This window comes from Corvus brachyrhynchos, unplaced genomic scaffold (assembly GCF_000691975.1).
Source record: "Corvus brachyrhynchos isolate BGI_N302 unplaced genomic scaffold, ASM69197v1 scaffold242, whole genome shotgun sequence".
Lineage (NCBI taxonomy): Eukaryota > Metazoa > Chordata > Aves > Passeriformes > Corvidae > Corvus > Corvus brachyrhynchos.
Genome location: NW_008236636.1, coordinates 381,469 through 405,634, shown reverse-complemented (window position 1 = coordinate 405,634; position 24,166 = coordinate 381,469). Strand labels below are relative to the sequence as shown.

Genomic DNA, 24,166 nt, shown 5'->3' with positions numbered 1-24,166 from the left:
GAGCATGGGTCTGAGCGAGGAGAGACATGTGCAGCAGGCACCCAATGCTGCCAGAACAGGTTGCAGACTCCTAAGAGGAACTGACATAATCCGTCCCTGGGAGTAGAAAGAAAGGCTTTTTTTTCGGGAGTCAGGGAAATAATGGGTAGCATTTATTGCAATCCAGAAAGCTACTAGGATGAAACAAAAGCAGGAGGACAGGATCTGTTCTGCAGGAACATGGTGTCCCAGAGATTCAGATTCTTCCTGATTCTAAGTTTTCCGTTCTAAGTTTAAAGAAGGCATTTTCTTGGGCTGCCTTCTAATAGATCCCAGCTTTGATGATCAAAGACTGGTTAGCATTGTTGTGGTGGCTGTGGTAAAGAAGGGCAGGCAAGTCTCCCTCAAAGTCCTCCTAAATCAGCTAGGTAAGTGCCAATCCCCATCAAGAAGGAATGAAAACAGATCCCCTCCTTGGCTGCCTCATGGAAATCCTCTTCACCTCCTCGGTATCTCACACCTGGGCTTTACTTGCTTCCTAGCATTTCATCTTCCACATTCACTAGGTACTACAGTCACAACACTAGGCACAGTAATTTCTTCCAATTAAGTGTAGTAAACTGTTCTTCACAGTTAGCAGTGGAGTTCCCTTACTAAAAATGTGTGTAAATATGCACCCCAGCTTAGTAAACATTGATCCAGGTAAATATTGACCCAGGCACAGCCTAACAAGGTAGTTAAAGAGAAGAAATGTAATTTCTGGGTATTCTGAGTATGAAAGTTTCCTTCAGTGCCCTGTGACCTCAGAAATTATCATCCTGAACTCCTTCACATTTCCATCAAAAGGGCTAATGTATCAGATTTTGGATGTGTGCTACCAGTAGCATTTTATTTATGCTTCCGTGAAAAGCAATTCTTGTACAACTGTTTGAACAAAATGCAGTCAAACTTCAAAAGACAGAGCTCTCTTTGGAGGAACAGTCTCCTCTGTCACTGTCTGTCTTCCCATCTCTCCCTTTCCCACCCTGCAAGAGTGTGTACTGTGTACCTCTCATGGTCATGTCTCTCCTCTGAAGGGAGCCTGTGGAATCTACACGTCACTCTAGGAAACTAATTCAAATTTTCCTCAGCTGAAGTATCTGGCATGATCATATCCTTTACTTTGGTCTCTTTTCTTTGGAAAGGTCTATCTGTTCCTGTACTTGACACTGGCTTTCATTTCCACTGGCTTTTATATTCTCTCCTGAATCAAATCATTTTGTCCAGGTCTATCTAGCAGCTGTAGAAGTCAACCACATATCAATGTAGCCTTACTTCTCACTATGATTTCAAATGCTCTGAACTTAACTTCCACCCTTGAGGAGGAAGCATTTCCTGGCTATTCCTCGTGTTTTTGTAGTGTAGATGTACATTTTGAGATTTCTCTTACCTCTCTCCCTCAAAAATGCAGCAAATGCAAGGTAAAACTAGACTTTGTATGAGTCCTACCAGCTCCTAGGCATACTGCAAGCAAAGAATGAGGGAAATGTAAAAGCAATTGTGGACCAAAGATCCCAGAACTTCACTGTAACTTCAGCTCTTCACCTTTAGTTAAAGAAACTGAAGAAAACATAGGCAAAATTGCTTGTTATCACGCCCATTGATAGACCTTTGTATCAGTACTGAGGTGCTCCATTTTCTGTGCTGTAGTGACAGACAGCATTAAATTTTGTTCCTGCCTGGTTTTCAGGTGAGTATCAGCAGCCTCCTATCCTCCAGAAAATCTCTTATGTGAAAGAGAGTGTGCTGACAGATACTCCTCAGCAAAGGTTCCAGGAATCTGCAGGTCCCCATGAAAGACATTTTCCCAGAAAAGAGTGTCACTTTGGGAGTGTGGGCTGTGAAAGAGGAAGTGATGGCTGAAGAGAGAGAATTAGTTTGGGTAAGAGGAGATTAATTTTCTTTCCAGTGAGCAGCTCTTTCATCAGATTTTGGCCTTTCTCTATATTTTGCAGTATCTTGAGTTGCAGTCCAACTATTTTCAAGGTTCAGATGAAAAATCCAAACCATAATTCTCATTTTAGACCATGCTCTGGACAAGCTTCATCATCCCAGCTGAATTACACAATGCCCTAGAAAAGGATGACAGTAATTCATGCAAATGTTGCAACTGTATTCCTTGCAGGTACTCTTTTAGTCATGGGTTATGAACCAGCATTTGAAACAAGGCACATCCTGTGCTGCTCTGAGCAGCCTATTCCCAGATTATGAAACACATGTGAATGCCAGGGTCATCTTGCATTTCCAGCTTAGTCATCACAGAGAATAAACTTGTTCAGGGGGAGCTACTGACTGTTTTACTGAGGGAAGTCCAAAAAAAAGGAGTGGAATAGAAAAAAGGGACATTTTCATAAAGTTTTGTGTCTTTTTCTCTGTATTAAAATGCTCATTTTTGGCAATCTGTTGAGCAAAAAAATTCTAACTTCAGCTAAATATACAAAATGGTGACTTTGAAGATATAAGCAATGCCATCACAAAACTCACCAGTTTTGTATGGACTGTGTGTCGTCATCACAGAGGAAAGAAGGGTGAAATTGAAGTTTATAAAAGAGTTCAGTAGAAGCTTTCAAATTGATTTTCACAATATAATGACTAAAAAATAAGTGTCTTGGACATTTTAGGAAGAGTCTTTAAAATATGCATTGTATTTCCTTAAGAAATTAAAGAGTCATTAACTTGCCTTAACCAAGTACGGGCTTTTCTTTCACTACTACTTAAAGTATATCTATTCTGCTTTTATTCTTATAAATAAACTCTTCAAAGGATTCTGCTAAGAAATTCCACTGATGTTCCTCAACAGAAATTTTCCATAGCCAACCTGGATATAACATAGTGAAGTTTTCTAAACAAAACAGAGTTTAATTCTACATGGAAAAACTTTAAATGTGATGGCAATTCCTTCAGCTACTGAATTACAGTGGAATGTTAATTGGTAGTCAGAAAGAAATGAAGGCTATCCTTTTTCTACACCTCTTGCTACATTATTCAGTGTTTTATTTCCTTCTTTACAATTTTTTTCTCAGTTACCTTCAGGAATATTGTGTTCCAAAAACACCAGCTACATTTTAATTTAGAGGATAACGCACATCCCTTGTGTTCCAGCTGAATAAAAGTTAAATTACTCTTATCATAAATGCTCTTCTTTTGCATTTATTTGTATCATTTTTGGTTTCTTGGTTGGTTTTTTTTAGATCTGCATACGTAATAGATTAATTTATGAGCATACTGGGACACAGCTCCAGAAGACATAAATCATACATCCTATTGAAATTGCAGCATGCTGTGTTTTATGCCATTTCGGAACTTAGCCACTGATTTTCTTGACTCATCTTCATCTACCAAAATATATGAGGAACCCAAACTTTTCTGTGGAAAGAATTTCATTCAATATTTGGTTTTCCGGGATTCTGAGTAATTTCTGTACAAGTACATTTATTTTATTCTTATTTAACCCAGTTACTCAGCTCTACTGATGGTTAGTAAAGCTTTCCCAATATTGTACATGAGTATCTGCTGCAAATTAAGCCAATTACACTTTATTCTACTTTCTGTGAGACATCTCATGACAGTCTTCTTCATAGCACCCTTTGCGTACTTGAAATGTCATCACTTCCTTCCTGTTCTCCAAACTGTTAATCCTCTAACCATTTTGCTTGCTACACTTTTTATCCAAATCTTCTGATTATTCATTTATTCTTTTATTTGTGATTTTTAAGGTCTCTTCCAGTCCAAACCATTTATGATTCTCCCACAGGTTCTCTTAATTAAAGGGGGTACTGGAAGACTGCTCCAAAGTCACCACAAACACTTCTCTTCAATAAACACTAGCAGAACACAGTGAATCAGCTCTGATCAGATTGGAGCCAAGCTCCATTGTGTGTGTCTTGGAGGCAGACATCATCAGCAAAAATATACATATGGTGTGAAGGTTATTTCTGAACACTGCTGTATTTAACAGCAAATGAATGACACTGGACATCTACTTCAAATGTCTGGAGTACCAAATCTTTCTGAGACTTCACAACAAGTAAGTCATGCACAATGATTACTGATCTCCTTGAGGGATTGCAGGCTTGATCTCTTCATTTTTTTCTGGTGTAAATATTGCAGAATAAAATTTAGTATAAGGCTATGTACAAACTATTATAACTGGGTTTACAGAAGTAATTTAAATTGGATTGATTTAAGTCCTTTTAGCCTTGCAGAGATTATTTGTAAATGTTTCATGGGAAGGACAAATTATTTCAGAGAAATCTTGTGGTTTGTTTAATTTGGTCAAAAAAAAATATTCCTATCTGTTAATATGTCTGAAGTAAGAAATTATGGAGTAAATTTGCAATGCCATTGAGCCTGAGTTTTCCTTTTCACTGCTACAAAGAAAACATGGGTGCAGATTTTATAGCAATCCATTTCACATTAACCAATTACTGAGGGAACATATTAATGCTGAGACATGCAATCAGGTGATTTGCCAGCATGAAAGAATAGCCAGGCAATTTTAAAATTGCAGCTCAACAGGACTGTAGAAGCATATAAAGACAACACAGGTTTTTTTCTGGCTTTGAAGAGACAGTAATCCAGATATTTACTTGTGAGAACCCTTCTTGGAGGGTGGATATGGAAAAGGCAAAGTAGTTGTATTCATTATATGTCGCAGTAAATGTCATTAAATGTAAGGCAATCCAGTGTGCAAAAATATGTATGCCTTGAATATCTGAAAAGTTTATGCTTTAGCACATAATGCTATAAATAATGAGTGCTACCTGGGAATAAGCATCTCTTTTGAAAAAAAATACATCACGCAGATCATTGAATGTGAAAAAATTAAAATATTAAATAAATTAAAGGAGGAAATCAGAAACATAAGAAAGAAAAAGGGGGAAGGAGAGTACTAGATGGAGAAAGATGAAAATCCTAACTAAGCCTATTGCTTATCAGAGTGAGCCACTTAAAGTTATCCTCCCCTAGAACATATATTTTTCTGATATCTTCTCCCATTATTCACCAAAGAGACTTTAATAATATATACACTTGAACACTCCCACAGGGTAATACTTCCTTCTATTTTCACGCTGAGAAATTTCTTTGGTCACTCTTAGAACAAGGAACCTGTATTGTTACAAGGTAAGTCCTATGTTCCAAGTCTCTTAATTTAAAAAGTGGACTTTTTAAAAATCTCTGAATGACAGGCAAATGACAGAGTGGAATGAACCCTGGAATAATACCAGTAAGTACTAGACTCCTTTGAAGACTGCGTGTGGCACAGAGGCCACTGAAAGCAACTTATCTTCTCACTGACCACTGCCAGACTGGGCTTGGGCTGGACATTTCAGCTGGTTGCCCTGTTGTAGTTTTTGGGTTTTTCAGAGTATGATAAGAACAGAAGAGTAAAAGGCTGTCAGTGGCATGTTGGAAAACTTTTGTAGCTTATGTAGAATGGGCCCTGATAGAAGCAGAAGTCTCATGGACTTTCATAAATTATCAAGCAAATCTGTTTATTAGATAGGCATTGCACTATTTTTTTTATAAGGCTTTTTCTTCAAATATTTATTTCCCATATTTAACAACTTTTATTTGGTTTATTTAAAAAATAATCCTGCTCTTTGGAGCAAGTTATTCACTAAGTGAATTTTTTTCCTCCAAAGTCATCCAGCTTTGCACATAATTTAAAAGAAAATATTTTTTTTTCCAAAAGCCACAGGAAGTTCTAAATGCTTATTTAAAAGAGGGCAATGAACGCTTCCCAGTAGGATGTAAAAGTAAAATAAATACCATTCTCAGTCACATATTGTTCAGACAGACACAAAACAGATTATATGAGAGGCCGTGAGAAAACTCCCTTCATTAATGGGATGAGAAATTAAAATAGTTTGGATAGTATTATTGTAGTCCATTTGCTCATATTATTATAGTGCATTTGCTCAAGGCTGTTTTCATTATTTTCCAGATATACCTCTTTTGCCTTATGGTAGAACACTGAAGTACCTTTTTTCTCCCAAATAGTTTGAAAGGAAAATTTTTGTGTGAGTGTGATATTCTGAATTAGAAATATAGTAATATAGAGGATTTTTTGCCACTGTTCTTTATTAAGAATAAATTACAGCAGAAAAGACTTAGAAACACATTTCCCAAAATAAGTGTCAATGGTCAGAAATAATTATTTTCCTCCAATCCCAAACTTTTTAACCAAATTCTTCTTTTTGCATTTTAAAGATTCTTTTCACAAACTATTGTTTCAGTGGGTGCCTACGTTTAAAGGATGTTGCAAACTCCTTCATCTTATTGCACACAAGACATTTCCTTGCTTTATTTCAGTTGGTGTTGAATGGGACCATAAATAATTAGGTCAGTTTTGGGCATCAGCTCAGTTGTGCTTGTTCAGTGGAGCTGTGGGAAAATTCAGTACTTCTCAAATGAGACCACAGATCTGGATATAAACATATATTTGGGGAATTGTACTAGAAAATTTAAGCTACTGTGAAATCATGTATGAATAAAACATTACAGGAAGAATAAGCAGAAATTTAATGTACCGAAAAAGTGTTGGCTTGCATACACTTTAATAAAGATTTGTATTTTTATTTCCAAAGAACATGTTTAGAAGGACCACTAATTTCAATAATATGGATTTAGCCCAGATTAAAATTTTTTCCACTAATGATTAAGAAACCATTTCACATCTCCCAGCTCCAGTATACAATACCTTCTATTTCCTTGGCCTGACATCCTTCATGTAAAAGAATATTTTTGGAATAGCATGTAATATACTGTTGTGTGTTTGCGATGGTGAGTTTTATGTTATTACTGTAGGCAAAGTACCAGGCACTTATGGGGAAAACACGTTCAGTGAATTAGCTAGACAGAATGCACAGGCTTCTTGGCAGCTTTACTCTTTCACTTCTTGCTTTTCAATGTACTAGGAGTACTTCTAAATATCAAGTAGAAAAAGTTTTTATGCCAGAAAACATATTTCTGCCACCTAAAAAGTGGAAGCAATAGAAAATGAAGGCTGTAAACATTTTAGGTTTTGACTGAAGTGTTTCTTATCAGGTATTTATCTAGTAACATGAAAACAAGGCTTATTTGTCATTTCAGTTCTCTAGGAGCCATTGTAAAAATCTTAATATTAAAACTCTATATGTTTAAGTGACATTTGAAAGGCTGATTTTTGAGTTCCATCCTTGCGACCTTTTAGGAATATGTCCTTTGTTTGCACTTAGCAGCACACATGGAAAGACAGGGATATTGACAAAGGCAACAACTAGAAAACAGCAAAAAATCCCTGGCCCTGAGTAACATTCTTGGCATATGACTTGTCTTTCAAAAATGGGTCATTTCTGCCTTTGCATTGTTCACTCTCAGGGATTTTAAAATATATTGATGGTCGTTGCAATTTCTGCAGGAGGTAACATTCAGAAATTTGAACCAACTTCCATGTGTATATAAGTTCAGTAAAAACAAATACAGAAAACAAAAGAAAAATAATATACAACATGTTTGAATACTCAAAAATATTTTGCCCTTATACACACCTAAATATAGTGCTAACTCAGAACTCAGTCCTGGTTAAATACCTTTTAATTCCCATAGGTGTGTGCAATTTCCAGCTTATATTTGTTCATACAGGGATTTCTATAGACAGGTGCTGAATCTTAGGAACAACTTCACATTTTCTAAATATGCTTACAGCTGTTTGAGATTTTGGATATGATTCATGGAGACAGGCAACTCCTAGGATCCCACAGAAAAAATATTGCTTGCATTACTCTGGGTTAAAATTACACCCTATAATATGGTCATAAATATTAGTCAATCCACTCACTGTAAATATTAGGTAACATACTGGTTTTGACATGCACATTCATATTTCTTGATCCACCTTGTAGATATGTCCAAGTGTGGACACGAAATGAAATTGAAATTATTAGCAGGGAATCATTTTCTTCTCCTAAACACTAAAACATAACCCACATGTTATTAGATATATTGTCTGAAATATTAGCTCATTACTGAAAAAACCTGCTGGACCATATCTGTTCAAATCTGAAAACAAGGACATTTTCCTGGGGCTTGCTGATGATTTCCCAGCAGCTGAGTGCACCTTTCAATGGACGCTTTCTCTTTATTTTACTTAAAAGCCATTGAATCATTCTTCAGATTGCTGTGACCACATCAGTGTAGGTTTAAAAAAGGTGGTCTGAGCGAGGAATTGCATTTGCATCCAGGTCTTTAACAAATAAATACTCCAGCTCTTTGCTGCTGCTACAGATCGGAACTGTCAAGATGTATCTTAATACTGAGGCATTTTATTTTTGACAAAATTTGGCCAGTAGCAATATTTTACCCAAGTCTCTTTCAACTGATAAAATGATGAAAGTTGAAACTGTAAGAGCTATGGTCCTTCCCAAAAAATGGATTTCCTGGTTGCACAAGGAGTGGATGAAGAAGTCTGATTCGAGGCCCGTTGGGGTCTGCCCCCGGAGCAGTGCTGATGGCCTGTGGTGGGGCACCCCTCAGAGGGCAGCCCCTCTGTGCAGGGTGTGCATTCCTCTGCGGGGTGTGCGGGCCTGCCTGGGGTCACCTGAGCCAAACCTGCACCTACAGAAGGTGAATGAAGTGGAGATTGTGCCCTCACAGCTGCTCGTGGTGCAGGGCACTGCCAGGGGCTGAGCCACCATCCCCAGCACTCTGGGGTCCCTTCACATCTGCAGTGAAGTGCAAGCCACGTTCCCAAAGGACTACAGCCCAATTCATCAGGAATGGGCCATCAGGAAGTCTTTGTATTTATTTCAGTTGGGCAACAACTGCTTTTTTACAACTATTTCAGAATATAGCTTCCTTATTAGGCCATCCAAAAAATTAACAGATAAAGAATGTGGAAAACCAAACAGAAGGCTGCAAACTATTTGTGATTTCATGAAATATATGATTTGCCTGCTGATAAATGTTACAGACAGTAACATGCCTGTTTTAACACCATTAGAACTGCAAATATGCTACCTTTATAAATGTCCTTTGGAAGTGTTTTGCTGCTAAATTCTACTGAGCCTTCATAAACATCACTTGGAAACAGATAAAAAAGGAAAGTGTTTGGGTTTGATAACTAAAATCATGTTAGCATTCTGTATGCTTCCTTAAAATTAATTAATCAACAGACAGCTGAAAAGCTAAGAGCAAAGATAAAAAATTGGGAGTGATTAACAGAAAGCAAATGAAAGGCAGTTTTAGGCATCTCTGCTACAGACAGTCATAAAATACTACTTGTACTACAACAGTTGCTTAAATATTTGGTAGAATAGAGCAATTTATGCATAAGAGAGTATAAGTATAGCTGCAGTCAGGAAACTGTAAAACTAGAAAAAAATTAATTTAAATTGAAACCAGAAGTATGGAGACATCCTATTTTCCTTTTTTCTAGTGGAGGGTTGTTTTTTCATATATGCATATCAGCAGGGAACCTTGGCCTCTCCATGGGTGTAGGGGTCTGCACCTTCTTGTCATTTTTAGGCCAGTTGCAAAGAAAGTGAACTGGCCCTGCTGCCCACGCTGCTTTGGATGCAGCTCAGGACACATTTGGCTCTCTGGGCTGTGGGTGCACATGGCTGGGTCATGTCCATTCTCTCATCCACCAGCATCCCCAAGTCCTTCTGGGCAGGGCTGTTCTCCATCTGTTCATCCCCTAATCTGGGCTGATACCAGGGGGTGCCCCAACCCAGGTGCAGCACCTTGCACTTGGTCTTGTTGCACCTCATGAGATTCCCATAGACCCATTTCTTGAGCTTGTCCAGGTCCCTCTGGATGGCATCTCCTGTTCTTCAGGCGTGTCAACAGCACCACTCAGCTTGGTGTCACCACAATCTTCCTGAGGGTGCACTCAATCCTTTTGTCTATGACATTAATGAAGATATTAAGTAACACTGGTCCCAGTATGGACCCCTGAGGGACACCACTTGTCACTGATGCCCATGTCTCTGAGCCACTGATCATTACCCTCTGGATGCAACCATCCATCTACTTTCTTATCCATCTAAGAGGCCACTCATAGAATCCATTACTCTCCAATTTAGAGGGAGGGATGATGGGGGAGGAAAATGTCAAAGACTTTACAGAAGTCCCAATAAAAGACACCCTCATCCTCTCCCTTGTCCACTGATGGGGTCACTCAATCACAGAATACCACTGGGTTGGTCAGACAGGACTTGCCCTTGATGAATCTGTGCTGGCTGTCTTGAATCATTTTCTGGAAGCTGAGTAGAGTTCAAATGAATGTTGCCTCTCTAAGACCAACATTTTTCCTTATTTTGGGAATGTGAAGCATTTGTAGTAGTTAATGTAGTGAAACAGTTCTTGCTGTGATGAGTTCCAAATGAATATAGTGATCAGAGGTTCAGATTGTTCCTTGTCAAGAAAGGAGTTAAGATAATAGTACTCTCCAAACACAAGAGGCTAAGTTTGGGCCTCAAAAGGAAACAGAACTTGCATTCCTGTGAGAAAAACAAACAAACAAACTTATTAAAAATACTTTTGTCACAGCAAAAGTGCTTCTTGCAAGTAAGGCCAAGGGCATCTTTGAGCCTATAGGAGGAAGAGAATGCCAGCAGCAGTGACAGCCACTCTACAGGCCCCCTAATGCATCACTTCTGAAGAGTCAACTTAGTTTCCTTCCCATGTATTTCAGATTTCACATCTAATTTCATAACACTTTTTCTTTTCAGAAAAGCAACATAGTATTTTTTTAAAAACTATCTGAACTGAGGACAAAATGGCAGCCTTAATTATGAATGTTCTGCCTGGTTTTTTGGTTCAAAATACTTCCTGATGAAGTTTAAAGACATTTTGTGCCTCAATAACATGAGTACAATTTTCATTGTTTTGAATGACTTAGATGTCAGAGGATGGTCTGAGCATCTGTAATTTGAAGACCATATGTGAAAACATTCTCTAAGGAGTAATATCATATCTTTAGGCAAGAAGGTCATTTAAAATGAAACTTTCAGCTAATTCTTGCATACTAGTAGTAGTCAGATCTCAAGACAGTAAGTAGACATGAAGGCAGAAAGTCCAGTAAAAACAGCAGAATAGGCACAAGTTCTTTGTAAACCCAGTATTATCCAAAGCCAAAGGAAAAATATACTGCTCTCACTACTCATGCAGCATTTCAACTCTTAAAAAAGAAAAATAGTACTTTGGTTTAGATGCTGCACTATCATCAAACAGCTGGGTTTGCAAGGTTTTTTATACTGAAGATAAAGAGGGAAGTATCTGCTGCTCTTTTTAGGAACTCCCTCTTTTCTGCTGTTTGCCTAAGTACAGTTACTGAACAGCAAGTTCTCCAAAGGAATGAGGTTTTGGATGGAAAACCATTGAAAAATAAAGTCATGGTTAATATATCAAGTGAAAAGACAAAAAAACCCCAAACTTTTTGCAAAGGCAAAACATTATGAGGAATTCCTATTCAATTGGTCTCAAGCTAGTGAAATTTATTCTTCTCAAGCCTGAATTTGAACTCATTATGTTACAAACCTTGTTCTAAGAAGGGACAATTGTGGTAGAAGGGATCAAATCACTGACACAGAAACAGGTTGTTGACCCTCCAAACAAACCAGGAACCTGTTACTGTGACTTGAAGAGGAGGAGGAAGAAGAGTAGGGTAAGATGAAGTAGCTGCCATGTGGCAGAGTGTCACCCTCCAGGAGTGTGAAGAAATTATGAGAGGTGTTTGTGGAGAGTGGGTCCTCTAAAGGCACCAGAAGCCCTCTGCTGCATTATATCCATGAGACTCACAGAGCCATACTCAAAAATTGTATTAAATATGTATAGTTGTTAGATGCTAACAGACAAGAGTTACCAGCTGACTTCACAAGGCTTCTGGATGCTACATGGTTAAGTGAGAACTCGTATCATATTAAGAAAAAACAGCCATATATAAAAAAAAAAAGCATAAATAATTCCCTCTAAAAATGCTGTCTACCTTCACATGTACCAGTATGGCAATGGTCACAAGACGTGTGCTTGAAGAACATTTGCCATGTATAGAATGTTGCTTTTCAGTGCCAGAGATCTTTAGTCCGTCTTTAAAATCCCATTAAAATTTTTCCAAACAATGGTGCAGAAAAGTGCAGAAATGGTGTAGGAAAAACAGAGGAGAGAAAATGAGGCAAGGATTCCTAAACAGAGACACAAGGACAAATTATTTTACTTCTTGAATTTTTAATTAAATTAAAACTTTTTATACTAGCAAAAACCATTTTCCTGTCCTGTCAGCTATAAGTGCCATTCTTGTTGATTGGATTGTAGGAGGAGGGTATTAGTTTGCCAGACAATATTCAGTCTTCTTGCATTTACTAACTTGTTTGATTACTTTCTTAACATGTTCTACCAAAATCAGGTCTCTAAAATAACTCGTTTTAGCTTCAAATATTACTTTAAAATGCAAATGTATGGAAAAAATTTCCAGTCTACTTTTACCACCTTTTGATCAGAAGAGGAATTTTGAAATATATTTCCAAGTATCAAAAAATGAACTTTTATATAAGGATTAAGTGAAGAAAATATGAGGAAGTTTTCTTCTTTTTTTTTTTTTTTTTGGCTCTTCAAAGCATTTTGCCACTCATAAGGATAGTGGTCACACATATCTGAACATTTTTGGCAAAGCTGCCTGCTACAAGCTGCATAATTTCTGCAATGCTCTTCCATCCTCAACTGATTATTCCAATTTGTGTTATTTCTGAGTGCATTGTTACCATGGTTTCTTTTTTCCACTTGTGTTGCTGTGTGACTACATAGACACAAGTAACAGGCACACTGCTTACACTGTTGAATCACATTTAAATAATCACATTTTAAAGTGTACTGCAAACTATCTTTGCAAGCAGTACAGTAGAGGAAAAAATGCCAAGCCAAAAGCCTTCTCAAGTCTTTCAAAACAAGATGCAGAAGAAAATCTTTTGTAAAAAAAAAGCTGACATAGGAATTCTAACAAGTAGCTCTGCCAAAGAGTTCCTCTTATAAAACTGAAATACTTAAACTGCTTAGTTAAAAGAGGAGAAATTATCAGACATACAGAATTCTAATTATTCTATTATTGTAGCTTATAGCATGCATCTTAAACAGTAGAAAATTGAGGTGTGTTCCTGAGACAGGGTTCCCAAACGCAGCCTAGCATGATGACCTACAGAGTAGTAATGTGGCTCCCACCAGTTCCTGGGGGAAGGCAGTGAGGACACTAACCTAGATGTGGAGCAGATACTGGTTTCTATTTAGCATCCAGAATGTACACTTTTAACACAGAGAAGCAGAAGGGGGACCCCATCTCCCTGAGAAGGTGTATGATCTTCTCAGTGGTACTTGTATTCACTGAGCTCTCATAGCTTCCCCAAGCCACTAAAAATAGTTTACTGAGAAACTAGAGTAGCTCCAAATCAGTTTTTCTGGTTGGGAAAAGCTGTAAGTAACACCCCAGAAATCAGGAAGTCTTGAACCCAGGCTGGGTTTCCCAAAAACACTGGAAGGCCTTTTCCTAAATCATAGTTGAGTTTTGGCATGACCTAAACTTTGAGAAATCATTTTAGGAATTTTAGATTTTTTATCTACAGTCATTTAGGGTGCTGCCAATGACAGGGAAACCAGTGTGAATGTCCCCTATATTTCCTTCTCTGCACTTCCAAGATCACTGTTATATTCAGAACAAAGATTAAAATCATTAGCTTTTCTCTCAAATGCTATTTGTGGTAGTTTCAGGGAGATATTTGACAACTTAACACTAAGACCACAAGCCCTACAACTGAGGAGACAGGAGCACAGGAGAGGAATTAATGACCAAAGGCAGTACACAAGAAGAGGGATGTTCCCATGCTGGTTTTGCAGCTGTAGCCACCATCTCATGAAGCTATTGACTCGTTTCCTTAGTAAACTTTGCCCTTAATGCTGTCTATTCCTGTTCAAATTTCTCAGAGCACAGACGCCGCCATGCCCCATGACATATTTTGGTACGGAGCAAGTCTCTTCTCTGCTCTCTACATGCTGTCACTGTTAATTAAAAGAATAAGATAACCTTTTCTTCCCACAGCCAAAGCAAGAATGTGTCCTACAGCTGCTGATATTCCAGTTTAATCAAAAAAGCATACACACCACCAGTTTAGTCCATGTTCTTTCCATTAGTGCACAAACCATCTGTCACTCAAACACCAAAGTTTGCTCTCAAAAATCTCTGGAATTCCCATCTGCCATGTCCACAAGTATGAAAGCTAAATTTCTCAGTCACAGCTGCAGGATAATTTTCAGCAGTTTTATCATAAATTCGTAGATGTTAGAAACAATTCATGCCCTGAAAATGGAAATTATTTTAAGCAAGATTTGTGAGATTTGAGAGATAATACAGCTAAAGGTAATTCTATTAATTGCATAACCTTTGGGTTTAACATGATGGAAGTAGAAGAATTTAGTCATAAGTGCCTCATAGGGACAATATGGTCACAGTTTGCCTTTTTGCCCCTTCTCTCTAATTCAATTCCTAGTTCTAATTTCAATATTAATGTATTAAATCAATGTGATAGCATCACTGATTCTTGGGGTGTTCCTGCACAGGGCCAGGAGTTGGACCTGATGATCCTGATGGGTCCATTCCAACTCAGCATATTCTGTGACTCTGTGATTCTCCCAAATATACCAGGCACCATAATTGTATGCTATTACAGCAGTGGAGCACTGTACTGCTTTTCTCATGGAACTTGGCAACAGAGGTGCTGTGTGACACACGTGTCAGCCAGTGAGCCCTATAAATCCCAATAGCATTGTCTGGACCTTTTGGTGAATACAACCCTCTCTTGAAAACTGAGAAGATCACTAGACTGTTCTGTAGGAGTGAAGTCGTCACCAAACCCGGGTTTCCATGGTTAAAAAAAATATTTACAGTTCATTTGCCTATATTCAAATATACTACTTCTTCCCAACCACTAAGAGATTCTGAACTGATTTATAATTTTTTCTACGAACTCCCAAAAACTGCAACAATAGATCTATTAAGAGAAGGGAAATGGTGGAAAGTGAACTTCCACATTAAGAAATACACTTCAAAAATGATATTTTCCATTATTTCCTCACATCTAACTGTGCTAGCTATCAATAAGACACCCAAGGGGATTCTGGAACTGAAAAAATTAAAAAGATTGATTTCTTGTTTATTGATTCGTGGTTTATTTATGTGTTAACAATGGAGAATGAATACACATTAACATCAGAAGGCAGCCCTGGAAGAATCACAGCTGCAGATTGCTGCTAAAAGCATCTACTCTAAACAGAAAAGATAGGCTCCTGAATGGGTTTAAAAACAAAAACATTACCCCTGGAGTGGCAGCAGACCTTAGACCAGTGATAGTGTCAGAGAGAGAAGTGATACCTGGGAGAAAAACACTAAGTAAAAGCAAAGATAAGAAGAAAGGGGACATTGAAAAGAAGAGGGGATAATGAAACAGTGTTAGAGGAGAGGCAGCTGTTTCTTAGGTGGAGGCAAGTTAATGGTAGTTACAGTTCCAAATCTCCCCTAGGTAGGAACATCTCCAATCCTCACAGGACCCTCCTTGGGCTGCATCTGGAGCTGCGCTTGTTGCTGAAGTTTCTGGCTAGATCTTGCCTCTGAATTTCACCCTGGAGGATGGGTAGGAAAGGAAGAAGATGACCTGAATTTTAGGTTTCCCAAAAGTCTCTTTTGCATGGTTCTAGGGTCAGAAAGATACTTGGGAATTCAAGAGTTAACAGTTGGGCCCTGTCATATCCCTTCTCCTCCAGGACAGCTGCCCATGCCATCTGGTAGAAATGTGGTTTCTACCTCACACAAAGTCTCTCTCTCACCACACAGTTACTACAAGGCCTGTTTATTCCACTGCTGTAGCATATTCCCTCCTTTGCAGTTTTCTGTTCCCACCCATCATTTATTCATAACAGATGACATTGTTGCTGGAAAAATGTATTGTGAAGGTGTTTTCAGCCTTTGTAAAAACTCTAAAATATGTGCAGAAAGTCCATTATTAGCCTAGGTTTGTATAAAGCCTTCCCTCCCTCTTTTATTGTTTCCTTTTGGTATCCTTCCATGTAGCAAAGTCTACATACACATAACCCAAATATTTAGGACCCAAAGCTCTCAAATGCAATCCATGCCTGTTCATTTTCTTTACAGAGAGTAAGGCTGTGATTAGACATGAAATAACTGTAGATAATAAATCTGGTCCCAAGGACTGAGTAATCTTATTACAAGTGGGAAATGACGGTTTATTCATCAACATGTGGAGTGCCTTAAAAGTGCTGTAATAGCCAAGCTAATGTAGAGAGGCAGGGAAAGTCTGCTTGAAGAAAAGAAGGAACCTCTGGTGATGTTTTACATATGTAGAGACTTATGCTGGAAAAAAGAATAATGTACCTTATGTCCACTCTGGAAAATAGGCTAATTATGAAAATATTTGGGATGCGAGGCCTGCATAAATGCTTCCCATTAATACATCAGGTTTGTTTTAATGTTCTTAAAAGAGGCAAGAAGATACGTTGTATGTGGTGGAAAGGAGATATAAATTCACTTGGAAGTGCATTTTCTTTCTGCTTGGAAAACCTCATGGTGGGGTGTCAGTCTGGTGTCATGTGAAATGCAAGATTTACTTCCAAAAGGGTTTTCTTTTGAGCTAGTTGTGGTGTGCTAGTACAATTCAGTTTGGGACAAAAGGAAATCTGTGCAATTTTCCAGAGAAAGAATCAATTTTTCTCCAAAGCTCTTTTCTTTTTTGCATGATTCAATACAATGCCTATAATGACAGCTGTTTCCACTGGGATGGGGGCTGCAATATCAGTCGAAAAGAACTTGTAACTGTTGACACTCAGCATGATTTTAAGAACCTTGATTGCCAAACTAGAATGCTTAATTATCACATTTTTTCTTTTTTCATCTGTGAAGTGTGTGTGCAATTTTTTAATTCACACAATGAAATCTGAACAAAAACTAGACCTTAAGCTGTCCTTTGTGGGGTTTTGTTGGTTTTTAAAATGACTGGCTGTGGAGGAGTGTTTGCTTTAGGGGTCAGAGGTGGTATTCATTCATCAACAGTGCAGGAATTGAAATGAAAATTTTATTGGAAAATAAAGCACCATGAACATTTCTCTCAGAGCTAAATTAAATGTCGGCTTTATACCTGTCAGCCTACATTTTTCATTCAGTAATCACAAAGATGTTCTGAAAGCTGCTAGTATTTGAGCTAGTTTCTAAGCCTTGAACATTTGAACTGTTCTTCGTTCTGGCAAAATGGAAGAAACCATTGAGCTCCTTCCCAGAAAAAGATGACTGGCACCCTCAAAGCCAGAGCTCCAGATGTCTGCAATGCCTCAGCAGAGGGTGAGTAACACTGGGAAAATTGTCTCCACAAACTGATGAGAGTACAGAATTGGGTGTTTTTTGGGTTGAAATTGGCTGATTTGTCAGAATGAGATAGAAATTAAAAATACAAGCTCTACAGTTTGCAAAAATCAGTCTAATTTTATGAACTTTCAAGGTAAGTATGAAACCTTCATTCCTCTGTAGCAAGGAGCAAAATTCTGAATTACTTCTAGTACAGAAAGTTATCACCCTAATATTTGATAAAAATACATATTAAAAAATAAAAATAATGTAGCAGTGGTAAGGCAAATACCAAAGAAAAATAATCACCAGAAAAATGATTTAATAGTTTCAGCAAATTGGCATCAAACTAAGAATTGACCAAGACAGTGTTTTAATAGCTTTCCATTAAGCAAAGAATACGGGACATTTAAAACCAGGGAAGGAGACAAGACAATGTCACCACCGTGACAGTTCTGAGACTTGTCAGTAAGTTTCAGATGAAGCAGAAAAAAGCAACTCGAGGGACCTTCTAACTTTCATCTCATGTTGTAGACTAGATGATTGAGCTAATACTGCCCTGAGGCTGCTTACAGCACCCTGATGAATGCAGCAGTAGTTCAGAAATTTAGAAGGTGTTTTGTTTAGTGGTTTGTTAGCAGCATGCTGAACCAGTACAGAATACAGAAGGATATGCTGGCAATCACAAGTATGAATCTCTTGTTTACGAAATAGAAAAAGATGCTATAAATAAATGTCTGAGAAGCCCTGGTACTTACTGCTTAAATGCTTGAGCTGGTCTAGGCAATAAATAAATAAATATTGTTACTCTTTTCCAAGCTGGTGGGTAGAATGCTCTCGCAATGTTTCCAGTACTTTATGCCTATGGCTTGGTCATAGACCACAAGTAAAACTTTTCCATGAGCAGTTTGGAATTTCCACTTCCGCACAAAATTGGGAAATGCAGTCATCATTAGCACAGGAGGAAAAAAAGGAGTTTCAAGAAACTTCTGTCAAACTCCTGCACCACAAAATTGTCTTTGAGTTATTTTGTTTTTACACGGTGTGTGTCTCCTGTAGCACTCCTTAACTTGTAACTGCAACTACAAGAGCACAGCACCATCCACAATGTGACAAACCCGAGGACTTCAATCCAGATAGGATCTAGAGCATTCATGAAAAGAAAATGTCTGGGGCTGTTGCACAGAGGTCCCACAGGACCTCAGAAAGTGAAGTAATGGTGGAATGATCAAAGTGGAGTCTGCGTGGGGAGCGGAGGGCAGCATGTGAGAAAGATGGGACAGCTACAGTGACAGAGCAGGAACAGGGAAGGTCTTGTTTCATCTGGCATCAGAGCTACCCATGGGAGCTTTGGTCAGGCTTCTTGGACAGCCAGGGCAGGGAGAGAGAGGTTTTTCTCCTTCTACCTGCTTCTCCCCATTTGATTTGCTATACCCAGTTCCCATGGTGCATGGATGAAACAGAGGAAGCAATAGCCTGTGTGGGCACCACAGGACTGCAAGGCAACTGCTCCCTGCTCTTGGCACACCTACAGCAAGCTTCACCTACACCACGTACCATGGGCAGCTGAGCTACTGTGCTGCTGGCACTCCCTCTGATGACCATCCTGACTGCTCTGAGCATCATGGCCTCCATGGCTTCCTCCCTTTCTCTTCTTAGTGTCAGGTGGAATGACATCTTCCAGCACTGGCAGGTTTTGGGGGCTGTCCCTGTAATACTTTCTTGAGACAACGTCTTAGAAGCAGGTGGTTGGAAGGTACCTCAAGAGGGCAGATGTTCAGCTCGTGTTTGGGGGCAGCTTCAAGCATACCTACACCATACAGACATCTGAGCATTTGGATGAACATATCTTAGTGTTTAAAGGGATTCTGAAATTTCTCTAAGTAATCATACAAATTCTCAATTAATGACTGATCTAAATCTGTCTTGATGCAAAATAAGCCAGTTTGTGCACATCCTATTCCCTGTGATGCAGGAACATAATCAGTCACTGTTTTCTGTGTAGCTGTCTTGGCACACTTGTTATCTTTTGCTTTTTCAACTTCTTATTTCCAGACTAAACAAACCCAGTTTTCTCGTATTTTCCACATAAGTCTCATTTTCTGACTGTCTGTTTAATAGAAGACCACAGACCAGCTTATGGGCTTAATTTTGAAATCCAGGACTGAGCTTCTATTATCTATATGCTAGAAATAACAAGGTAATATCAAACACTGCAAGACAAGTGACAGAAATTTCAGAAAGGAGTTTCATATCTTGCTAGCATCTAAAAAGCCCTTATGTGCAAAGGGATTTAGTGCTCTGAATAGTTTCAAGCAGGTAAGTGGTGAATATACCAGGGAACTTTGGAACCAGCATGTTTACTATTGTGAAAAATAATCTCTCTTCCCAGAATCCTTTCTCTCTCTCTCTAGAGCTCTCCAGACAATTTCAATTGCATGAAGTAAGGGAAACTTATGTCTGAAAGCAGCAAACTGAAAAGATACATGATCTCATAAGTTCCTACTCAATCTGTCCCAGTGTTTCACATATTACAGCAAATCTCTTGCTCGGCATTTACAAGAGATACTTCACACTTTGTGGCACAATTGCACTTGTTGCTTTACCTTGGGTGGTGCTTGTCATTGATGCTGCAACTACTGTCAACAGTTAACTGTACTGATATTGTAGAGCATTTTCTGTTTCATAGTTCCAATCAGGATGTGTAATTTTACCCATTTGAGATCACCTTTCACCCATTTTTTGATCTTGCTCTTGCCTAGAAACCATGAGCACCAAACAGCAAGTGTGCCCATGTTGGCAAGAGTGGGCAGGAGCCTTCTCAGGGACCTGTCAGCGTAGCTCTGCAGCAACTCCTTGCAGAGGCAGGGCTGATCCAGCCAGCTCTGCTGGGCGAGTCGTGAAAATGGCAGCTCGCAGTGAAACTCTTCCAATCCACAGCCCAGCATGCGGTGTCTCCAGAAGCTTGCCACGGACAGGCTGTTTCTCAGAGTTTGCCAGAGAGCTTCCCCCAGCATGAGTGGAGCCTCTCACTGAATAGGGACACTGAGAGGAGCCAAGTGGGGAGCCACAGTCCCCTCCCTCCTCTGTGGCTTGCTCCACTGACAGCTCCACCAGTGCCACAATGACAGCAAGATGAGACGACGTTTGCCTGTCAGCCCCAGATCAGCACAGTGGAGAGGGATAAAAGGATCCTCCGAGTGTGACAGAAAGGCATTTTCTAAACCCATCACAGACTGGGAACAGCAGGTTAGTGAGGAGGTGCTACTGCCATCTTTTACTGACATATGATCACGCTAAGTCCTGGAGGGAAATGCCAAGGATAACATACTAGATGTCTTAAGAGACTTGCAAGGGAAAGAGATGTCTGATCCAGAAAACGTCATGAACCTTCTTAACAGAGTTTCCACCTTGTGCTGCATTAAAAAGCAAGTATGGAGCTCCATGTACTGTTGGGCCAAGCACTGTTCCTACTCCAGAGTGCTTAGTGAGCTGAAGGAGAAATCCCTGCTCTCACTGGATGAAAATCACGTGTTTCTCCCAGGTTTTAAGCACCTTCCACCACAGTTAATTCTGTGTTCCTTCAGAGGTCAGGGCGCTAATCTAATCTTTCTAAGGCAACATGGTTGCTACTGGGAGACCTAATTACCTCTACTCCTTCCAGTTTACATTTTACTGTGATGAGGGGTTAGGAAAACAGGGAAATGCCTACATTTTGTACTTTCTAACAAGGTTTTTGAGGTAAATCACAAACATGTAGGTAGTAGTATAGTATAGCAAATTAAGAGGCTTGGAAGAGAAGAGTAATTTGGGGCTGCCACACTTCTTTTCAGCCCTGATGTACAGGTGTCTGTGCTAAGTGATGTACTCAAGATGTGTTGGATCTACTTACTACGCACATTTTACAATATTAGCTTTGGCAGAGTGCATCTGATGATTTGAGGACAATGACGATGAGCATAATTGCTCACCTAGGAAGCAGATACAAAGTCAGTCCAGAGCTTTTCAGACCCATGGGGTTGCACCATGTAGTTGCTTAGAAACATACCTGAGATTTTGGATGTATGGCAGCCTGGATGGAGTTTCTGAATGAGAGCAACCACATCTCATCTGCAGGCACAATCAAACAGCTGTTTATCTGATAGCAAATCTGTACAACCCATACAAATACTTCCAGAAAATTTCATGTTTGATTAAAAATTGATATTGAAGAGAAAATACAAATAGATGGTCTCTCTCCTTCTTCATCTTTCCTTCCCTCCAAACAAGTTACCTGCAATTTGCCTATTTTTTTTCAGTTGTTTCCTCCATCTCCCCCTTACCTTCCTTTGTTCCATCTCTTCTTGTGCTATTAACTCTGCTGAAACCAGCTAGCATGTAACAGGAGGTTGTTCTTTTCAGCATCCTCTGTTGTAGAAGATGCTAGAAATAAGAGACATTTTAAGGTTTTCCTGGATTGTGGAACTGTCATTCAAGCAGGTCATGTCTAGGACATCACTAAAATGAAATCCTGCAGTTTTTTCAGACAGTTTTCTTTTTTGGCTTGGTTTATCTGATCCATGCACCTCCAAGGGCTTTCTCTTCTCAGAATATGTCATCTAGGCCACCAGCATTCTTCCAGTTGTCCATGCCTTACCTTTAAATGACCTCTTTTTCTAAAGATTAAATCCATATGATCTTTCTTTCTTTGTTTCTTACCTTGTTTTTCTCCAGTTTCTGACAAAACTGGAGACAGGAGGAGGGCACTGTTGACCCTTGACCAGTTTCTGTAACTCAGAACACATCTGGGAAGGAAGAGCAGAGTGATCTCTGGTCCCAGCCACATCTGACATTCCCCTACCTCCCTCGCCTGTTTCCTTCCTCCTTCTGCTGCCCTGAACTCCCAGACCCCTCCTTTACCCTTTAGCTGCTCCCTGACTTTTAATTCTTTTTGTTATTCTCCATCTCTACGCAGTTCCTCCTTCTTTCCCAAAATTGCTGCTGGATATTCACCCAACACTTCCCATCCAGCACATACGTCTTGCACTTTCTTTTCACAACCAGCTTCTAGTTAGCTGGAAGACTCTGATTACATTTTTTCAATGCACATATATCCCCTTCAGCAGAGCTGCATTTTAGTGAAACGCCTGCAGACATTTCTCAAATTTCAGTCAAGAGCAAGGTTCAGATTTATATTGCTTGGGTGTGACATGGAATCAGCAACCAAAGTATGTTCCCTTGAGCAATTAAGTTCATATAACCCCTGGCTCATGGGCAGATATTTGCTGGGATATTCTGCCTGCCTGCCAGTGCTCGCTTTAATTCATCTAGTGCCTTACAGCTAAGCATAACTCTCAGCAAAGACTAATCTCTTTCCGTTTTTTCTTCTTTTGTTTATTCTTGCCTTTTTTTTTTTTTAATTTAACAAAAAATGGCTTTCCTTGTCTTGTTTTTCATGGAAGCAGCAGCTTTGCAGTGAGCATCTGAGAGTTCCTGGGGTAGGAGTGAAGCCAGGCTTTGCTCTGTGGGCAGTTACATAGCGATTCGCATGTAGACACAGCAACAGGTTTCATGGTATTTTATCCAGAAAGTTGTATCTTAAGAAACTTTTGCTTATTGAACCAGGTCTAGACCACAAAACCAATCTTGCATCATGAGAAATTCTAGACAAGACCAGAAAGAGTTTATGGTCTTACATGAAAAAAACCCAACTTGCAGACGTAAGGAGTTCTCCACCTTAGTTACAACAAAACTGGCAATGTACTATAATAAAACACTTGAGGGCTCTGGCAATCACAAAGCAGAAACATAAATGCAGTCCTGCTTTTCTAACATAAGCACTATAAAAACAGTTCTACTGTAATGGGTAAAAGAGCTGTTAGATGAGAGCATCTTTGATTAAGAAATCTTAGACCACATCAGACTACCCTATTGTCTCTTAACAACTACTTTCGGAAAAATTACAACATGGACTGGTCATGCCAAGTAGGACACTTTAAGATGACCAGCCACTATCACTGCCTTCCCTTTGTGATCTGGGACTGGGAAGATCAGCTTCAAGAGAGTCCTCGCTCTTTCTTCTTAATGACTCACAGATGACTTTGCTGGCATTTCCTGCAGCTCCTCCCAGAAGAAGTTTATGAAGTGTTTAGGGTTCAATTATTGCTGAATCAGTGCATCTTCATTCAACAGGAAAAGAGAAATGCACTTCCATTATCATCTTGCACTGAGATTAATTAAAAACAGCGCTTCAGCTGGTTGCAGTCTGTTTGCCAGTTGTATTTTGTCACATTTTGCAGTGATATCTGAAAGCAGTGGTTCTGCTCATGTGTTTCTACACATGTATATGTATTCTGGGGCCTCATTCCCTCATGTCCTATAATTCACCCAAACATTGGTATCAAGGACAATGTATCCAGCCATCTTTCCACAGCAGATGTGATCTCATTTCTAAAAGAGGTCAGGAAAACCTTGCTGCAAAAGAGCAGGTCCTGATATTCTTATTTCACAGTTGTGGCACCTCAGCTACTTTCAGAAAGCCACCTCCAGTATTGTCCTCAAATGGGACTGTCTGGTTTGGAATATTCTTGAATACTTCCTGTTAAATGGTAATCCAGAAATAAAATCAAAAAACCAAAATTTTCACCACATATATTTTTCAGGGCTACACTCTGAGGTTTTTTCAGAAATATCAAGCTGCCACAGTGCTGTGGTAGTTTTTTCAGAGGTCCTACATAAGAACCAAAACCCCTGCTTGTACAGTCCCCCCACTGCCTTCTATCTGGTTTTCTT

General features: G+C 39.2%; 1 long non-coding RNA gene across 1 annotated transcript in view; it reads left to right on the top strand.

Annotated features, from left to right (window-relative positions):
• The window catches only part of LOC108444809, a 33,311-nt gene that overhangs the window by 3,286 nt on the left and 5,859 nt on the right, over positions 1-24,166 (top strand). Inside the window, exons 2-4 of the long non-coding RNA XR_001859509.1 lie at positions 3,773-4,045; positions 5,066-5,142; positions 17,310-17,392. This is a non-coding gene — a long non-coding RNA (uncharacterized LOC108444809). The remainder of the gene's footprint in view (positions 1-3,772; positions 4,046-5,065; positions 5,143-17,309; positions 17,393-24,166) is intronic.